Below are 8366 nucleotides of genomic sequence, written 5' to 3' on the forward strand. Positions count from 1 at the left end.
TGATTGATTGATATGTGAGGTTTAACGTCCCAAAACCACTATATGATTATGAGAGACGCCGTAGTGGAGGGCTCCGAAAATTTCGACCACCTGGGGTTCTTTAACGTGCACCCAAATCTGAGTACACGGGCCTACACACACACTTGCAGGAACAGCAATGCACTTGCAAATGTGCCGAAAGTTTATTTTTCATTGAAAATCCATGCTCCTCAATTCTATCGTTTATGTGCCAGCTTATTAGGCCGATGTATACCCTACTACAACTAAGCGGGGTCTCCTACACCTCACCAACAAAGCAGGTGAAATATGGCCTTGTGTGCCTCTTCACACACAGGGTAGACCTAGGTGCAGTAGAATTCCGTGAGCACAGGCTATAGCCAACTTGCGCAGCACCGAAAACGCTAGAAGTTACCCACTTTTTTTAAGGTGGAGAGCAACTTTGTGTATGTATGTCATACTCGTGGGTCTTTTATTTATTGGCTGCCTATTTTTTCACAATCTCTTCAGTTTTTGAAGGAGGGTTTCTGACACTGTAAGAACGAGAGAACCAGGGTAGCCAGCCTAACGCAGCCGCGTGACCTAATAATGAAACTCTTCTTCATTTCATGAGTGCGAGGTTTCACTAGTGCTCTTTCCATGCAAATAGATACAATGGCCCTCTTGGCAAGCTTAAAACGTGGGGAATCGAATTTGCATCAAACTTCGTGCATCAAACTTTGTGCGCGTCTTTTCATACATGTAGCCAACCCGTGACATATGGTTTGACTTCTCATAGTAATCGATGCGTTTAATAAATGCCCCTTATACGCAGACCCGCCCAACAAGGGCTCGACTAACGAACACTTTTCTCAAGTGGGTTCAATGGCAGTCACCCCCGTATTCACAATGATCGTTCACTGAAGGGCTCTCCTCGACATGACCAAGTCAAGGCGAGGCGTGCTCCTCCACTCAAAGAGTCACTGCGTCTCTTGAACGCTACTCCACATTTACTTTGCCAAGAGAGGCGTGCTTTTGTGGTCCTGTAAAGTCGACACAAGACAACGCTAACTTTAATCACAAAAGTACGTGAATGGTGGGCTAAGAAGGGGCACCTTCGAATGCTCTTATCTATGTATATCTATGTATAGGTCGAGAAAGTTTCTCAATCAAAAAGTATTGAGTACGTTGTAGGCACAAAAGGCACAACAAGGGCACCATATTCTGAACTTCATTGCTGTTGTATATTTGAAAATGATTCCTTCATAACTATCAACCTGAAGTAATACACATTCAAAATTCACTTTAGATGCCCCTAAAACCATATTTGCGTTATTTAGACCCACTGGTCACAATAACAACAATAGGGCCAGGGCTTTTTTATAGGTTGGGTACACTTTCTATTACGTGCAGTATTGTTTGTGCATCTGCAACCAAAAGAAAAAAGTTGGTTAAGTACTGCAGTTCTGTTGTATAACAATTGGAGGATAAAATTTAGGCAATGACAGCTAGTAGGAGAAAACTCACAATAGGTCGTAGCCCACGCATAACTTGAACCACTAGCAGTTATTACACGGGCTAGAACCTATTGAACGAATAACTAGCAGTTATTCGTTCTGAGACGCAACACTTTCTAATGTAATGCCTGAAGGATCACAACGAGTACTTTGCTACTTTTTGTTGACATAATTCAATGCACTCTTTTTATGGTACCACCATGAAGATCAGTTATATTAAAGTTGGTGGCTGTTATTCAGTCTCTAAATTATTCTCTAAAAGGAATTACTTCTTTCACACAATTTTTTGCCCGTACATTTTCTTTGAATTAAAGCGTGCATGCATGAGGCGCTAATATATCAATTATCATAACAGATCAATTACAAATGCATCACAATTTACGTATAAGACTTTACCTTCAATTAAAACAAATGTACCTTTAATGGTGCATTCATCATGTTGTCGAAGAACTATCAGGCCTTCTAATAGGCTCGACGTGGAAATTGTTCATTTTTGTGCAAGTGTTCCTAAGCGTGTCCTGCACTTCTCCAAGGATGCAGAAAAAATTTTCGACGGAGAAAGAAACAGTGCTCTGTTCCTCATTCACTGCTGGTATATGCCAAATCTCATTACACATCAAAGTCGACTAGCTGTAAGCTGTCAGCCGTCGAGGTAACTCTCACTTTTCTAAATGCATATCATGACACAAGTGCAAAACTTCATGTTTAACGGGCGTGGTGTTTATCAGCTGCACTACAATAATCAGTCCTTCTAACTTCCGGCACCTTTCACCGAAATACGTCTCACACCTGGGGACATGTCTCTGACAATCAGTCCTTAGAAAAAGTCAGATTGCCGATTAGTATAGCCTTAACAAAATGAAACTAGCCGAGAATGAAGCAGTACAGATAGCATACGAAATTATATTTGTTGTCCACTATGGTGGCCTAATAATCACTTAAGTGTAAAGGAAATAAAATTCATGAAAAAAAACTGCCGTAGGTATGGACAGAACAGACAACTTTCATGTTATACGAATGTCGCAGGTTCGGTTTATCGCTATCGACATTGCATATACGTGCCGTAGTCACTAATTGAAGAAGAACGCACATGTGTACCGTAGTGCCTTTTTCATCGTACCCGATAGTGAACAGCTTTCCACCAGAACATGACACTCTCACACAAGGCTGAGAAAAACTTCGAGGTCTTCCGTTTGTAACTTTTGATTGGTTGAAAATGCAAAATACTGTAAAAGGAAACACACAGCAATAATAAATATGGTACCAACTCACCACACGTCTTTTTTTAACTGCGACTAGGTAAAGAAATGCCGCTAAAAACATAATCTATAATATTTATTTACTTCGCAGCACACTTCAGCTCAAACAGCATCAACGGACCAGAAAACATTGAAATCCAAACACTCCGCTTAATATTGCCTACTTTATATAGCTTAGAGTGCTCTATCTGAAATTATTGCATAGCACAAAGGCACATGTATATTGTATGCACACATTTTAATTGTAACTTTCTGCTGTCTGCACCGTACATAGTCTACTGCTCACAGCAACACTATTGCGAAGAGGACTGAACACATGAAGTAAAGATCGAAAAGAGTGGCAAGATCGGGGAGATTGAAGATTGCGATAAAAAATTCGTGAACAGAGAGGGGGTGCAAAAGCCCACGTTTCGACATGTGAATTTTTTTTCGTGTTTTTTTTATTCAAAGCATTTCTTAGCAAACTTCGGGGACCTAGATCATATCTATCTATCTATCTATCTATCTATCTATCTATCTATCTATCTATCTATTTATTTATTTATCTATCTATCTATCTATGACTTTTAGCTCTCCTGGCCGTTTTGATAACGGCATCGATACCAAAGTTGACATGGCATAAGATCACTCTATTGCGAGCATAAGTGACTAGTTATAACATGAAAATTATAACAGGTATGTCATGAATGTCATGATTTACATTCCATGGTCTTGCTGCTCTTGCGGTGGTTTCACTCACATGACATGTTGGAAACCTGGTATGGTATGACATGTCTACGTGAAGAACACAAGTGACAGACCCTAACGACCCTAACGTGGAAATTCTGACATGCGCGTCCTGTAACGACATGACTACATGCTACGGTCATGATGCGCTTGCGGCTCCTTCGCTAGCTTCACATATCAAAATTTGCTATTACGAGACGTGAACGGACGATGAAAGTAAATGACAGGCCCAAACATGATATCGCAGTCATTTCGCTAGCTTCACATATACCAAATTTGGTGTTACATTACGTGAATGGGTTATGAAGGTGTGTGCCTGGTGCAAACATGATAATCATGAAACGCGTGTCATGTAACAACATACTATGCTCACGATGTGCTCGCGGCCGTTTCACTAGCTTCACATATACCTAATTTGGTAACAGGTGACGTGAATGGACGACGAAGGTAAATGACATGTTCAAACATGATAATCATGGTATGCATGTCACGCAAAACATGGCTACACACTACGCTCGTAGCGCGCTCACGGCCGTTTCACTTGCTTCACATATACGAAATTCGTTATCACCTGACGAATAGACTACGAAGGTAAATTACACGTCCGAACTTAATAATCATGATATGCGTGTCATGTAGGGCATAATTTACGTCCTCCTCGTAACATTGAGCTGATTTCAAATGGACATATCAACCTTCCTTATTCGTGCTTCGCGTACCATTGTTTCGTACTGTACGTAGTATCTGCCAATATTCTGTTTTTTTTTTTTTTCGAGGCTGCAACTGATTTTTTTAGGGCTTTTCTTGATACCGTCTCCTCCAACCCAAAGGTGGAGGAAAGGGCAACATGTGAAACTGGTGGAGGGGGTCCGCGACAATGAGAGGCCGCCATGATGAATTGGTCGAGATAGAAGGAAGAAGATATTCCACAAAAAAAAATAATTGGGGAGCAGGTTGTACACTTTACCCTGAATACGGTTGTTAGAAGAAAACAGCACTTAACAATGGCAATTTACGAATTGCTTGAGGAAGGGCTTAACACTTGCGGTTCCCGTTGGATGTGTATCCTATCACAAGGCCTCGAGAGCCCCTTGTAAAATTTTTCTACCTGCCTGCTTTATATCCTTCAGATGTACTTTACATACATCCTTAGATGTACTTCAAACTTTGCATTATTCAGACGTATAGTTGGAGGTTGTCGAAGTTGTGACCTGTTAGATGAAAATTCTGTACGACTGCTTTGCTTTCTTGGTTTTCCGTGTGCACATTGTGCCTTTTTATTCTAATATGAACGCACTGTCATGCCTCGGCACTGTACCTGTTATGACGATACGAACATTCGATCATGCAGACGTTTGGGCAAGTGCAGATAATGCTGAATATTATGCGGTCTACGTAATCATTTTCGACACTTTTAACTATAACGTCATCTTGAAGCTGCTTGCAAGTCTTACAGCTTGGAAGAGAACAAGATATTATGTTGGTTGTAAAATTATTGTTCACTTTGCAGTAACATGCACTAACATGTCCTTGAAGTTTCTTATGGTGGCGATATACGACCTTTGGAACTTTGGCAATTGACTTTTGGAGGCGCTCGTTGGTGCTTAATATTGGATAAACATTGCGCAGGATTTCAATTTATCTTTGGAAGTGCATTTCAACATTTGGTTTTAACTGTTAGCGGCTGGATCGGCTGTGCTACCGGGGCTCTTTTAGCTATACTTAATTTCATATCTATGTAACGTGTCTACGTTTTCGTAACTACGTCGTAATTCAAAGACGACTATTCACCGCAAAATGCTCACGCGATACATCGCGTATTAGCTTACGACTGCGCAGTGGGCTCATGGCAGGTTCAAAACATTTCACGCGTATAATCTCAGGCCTGACGATAGTTATAGCGCGAGAACAAAACGACGACACAGAGACAAGGACACGAAAGACACTAGTTGCTACGCTAGTTGGTATGGCATAACTATCGTCATGCCATACGAACAAGCCCAAGCTGTCACACTTCTAAGTTATAATCTCAGGGTTTTGAGGCATGCTACACATTCCGCAGAATTGAGTCATACGCGAGGCGAAAGCTTCACTAACACGAGTCATTTTCTACTTTTGATTACATTGTAGTTATCCTCACTTTAAACTTCTCAAGTAACATGAAATAAAAACATGCGCTCATTGGTTGAATTATGCACTATTGATTTGTGGTGTTTAACGTCCCAAAACCAGAATTATGCACTACAGAGACCAGATATTGTTGGCGCTTTCAATTACTGAAGGCAATGCTTAAGAATCCCTGCATTTTAAGGGGCGAATCTTCTTTTAGTCTGGCTTTATCATGCGTCACGCGTAACCGAGATAAGAAGAGACGAGAAAGAAAAGAAGGCAGTATCTCCCGAAACCTATAATACACGGCGCTGCCTCATAGAAGTACATAGAAACTGCAGTTGTGCTAGCATATTCTAGATGGCACTGTACCGCTGATCTCCAGTTGGCTGCTGCGCGGGCTGTGACTGGGTACGAGGAGAACGAATGCCACTCTCAGACTCCTGAATAGTTACTGTACGTGGCGGATTGTCGGGGGGGGGGGCATGAAGGAAGCAGGGCGGTGGGTGCGTTGAAGACACTTGCGCTCGGCGTCCTTGGCTCGTGTCTTGTCAGTGTTACCCGCGCACTGTCTATATTCTCGAACGCGAACGGACACATGGACGCATGCACGGAAGAATGGGCACACGGACGGATGAATAGAAAGACGCTTCACCACACTCATCATCATTCACTCCGTGAATATGTTGTGATTTTTCCCTCCAGTTGCTTACATTCTGAAGATTACAATTACTGACAGTGATTCCAAGTGGTTGGACGTCCCTGACTAACTTTTTCGAGACTGACACGCTGATTATACTTAGGCACCGCCGATGTAGTTCCATCTGAATATCACATGATGCTTTCATATTCGTCCGCTCTCACCTGTGCGGTGTAGTTAATTCGACTCTTTTCTTAGCGCTATTCTGAACTACATCACCCAGGACGTCTTGCACTGGCGCACAACACTTTTGCATCACAATTTTAAAAAATGGTTGAAAATAGGCTCCTTGTGACTCCAGTATGCCGCCATCTATTTCAACTCTGCGACTATCCATTGTTGAATAGATTATGTACCTCGACAGTTTAGTCGAGGTGAATAATACGTGCACAGCAGCAACCATTCCATTTTTGCCGGAGACTTTCTCCTGCCACTTTATATAGATCTATTATGCAAGAGCAGCTGGCGATAAGTGGGTCTCTTTTAAAGTAGCGACACGCAGGCGTCGCCAACGAAAAAATAAACTTCTAATGTTGACCACCGCTCTATACTGATCCCCACTTTACGGCAGTGAATTGTCAAAGCTATAATAATCTTATTAACTGCGCAACTGTTACAACGTCTTAATCCTGTCAGGTTGTGCTTACATAAGTTAATGATTTCGCATGCTGCAAGTACTGTGAAAAATATGGACCAGTGCCCATGCTGTTATGCGACGCTTCATCCCTAAAACAAAGCCTGTACTGGAAGCTTTTTTGTGTCCCACAGTAATACCGGCCGACTGCATGCCATGCAGCGTATTCCGCTCATAAACGGCATGTCACATATCAGAGAGTTGTAATATTGCTAACAAGATGCCTACAGTTTCCAAGGAATGAAACGGTAACAAGCCACATGAAAAATATTGCTGTAGGACACAAAGGCACCCTAAATAGGCTATTTATCCGCCAAAATAGTCTAGTGGTTATGGGGCTTGAGTGATGACCCACAGGTCACGGGATCAAATCCCGGTGGCTGCAGCTACGTTTTCGATAATGGCAAAATAGCTTCAGGCGCGTGTACTTAGATTTGGGTGCATGTTGAAGAGCCCCAGGTGGCCTTAACTTCCGAAGCCCTCCACCAGGGCGTCTCTCATAATCACATCGTGGTGTGGGACGTTAAACTACAACAATTATTAGAAATACATCTTACGTTGCTTAGGTACCAGTCCCAATAATCTCTGACCTGTCGAATTCCTATTGTTTTCGCGTGGGGTTGATATGGCACCCCCTGCCAATTATTGCACGTTAGTGCAGATCAGTACTTTTGAAGTTATATTTCCTTCACCAAGGTACTCATATACATGGTTGCCTATGTTGTTTCAGCAGAAGCGGTCACTTTCATAAGACATCTCACTGTTATAGCATTATCCCCACAAGTGCCCTCACATGCATGTGTTAATCTTTTTCATATTTCAGCATGACGTAGAGAGAGAGAAAGATGGAATTTTTCTTAGCGACGAATAACAATCAAACCTACCTGTTTTCCTAGAAATCTTACCATCCTGTGCATTCGTAGCATCGTTTGACTTATGACGATGAAATAATCCGAAAAAGCATTGCGAGCCATGGATATATATTGTAAGCACAAAAAATACCGAAAACCACTTCATTGACGCGCGCCTGTGCATTTATGCTTACTGGGAATTTCAAAAATAACAGTCAGCAGCTACAAGATTATAGCGTATTCGTACTAAAATCAGAAGAATTGTTGGCCGACTCAGTCCGTGATTCTTCTTTTGTGCGGTTCCTTGACAATAGCACAAAACAATCTAGGCAGGAAGTGACAAAGGAAGACAACCATGGTGCTGACGCTCACTACGCTAAGCATTGTGATAATGCCACGTTTGTATTTTGTCCAATATTTGCCGTTAGAATTGTCATGCGCTGTTCTCCACCAAAAAACATTTCGAAAGTTGTATTCTGCTGTGGAGTGCATCTTTTGGTATAGCTTGATTCTGTGTGTGTGATGGCTTACTGATTTACGGAATATTGTTACGGGGAAGCTTTATTCGGTTATAGCGGATTTTGCTAACGCCGT

General features: G+C 41.9%; 1 long non-coding RNA gene across 1 annotated transcript; it reads right to left on the bottom strand.

Moving 5' to 3' along the window:
• Positions 1–1291: 1291 nt before the first annotated feature.
• LOC119179751 (uncharacterized) lies at positions 1292–7995 on the bottom strand. Its single transcript, XR_012884972.1, has 3 exons — positions 7806–7995; positions 2614–2719; positions 1292–1403 (listed from the first exon to the last, which is right to left on the bottom strand). It is a non-coding gene; the product is annotated as an uncharacterized LOC119179751 (long non-coding RNA).
• Between the last annotated feature and the right edge of the window lie 371 nt (positions 7996–8366).

Source organism: Rhipicephalus microplus, chromosome 7 (genome assembly GCF_043290135.1).
Source record: "Rhipicephalus microplus isolate Deutch F79 chromosome 7, USDA_Rmic, whole genome shotgun sequence".
In the NCBI taxonomy this organism is placed as follows: Eukaryota; Metazoa; Arthropoda; class Arachnida; order Ixodida; family Ixodidae; genus Rhipicephalus; species Rhipicephalus microplus.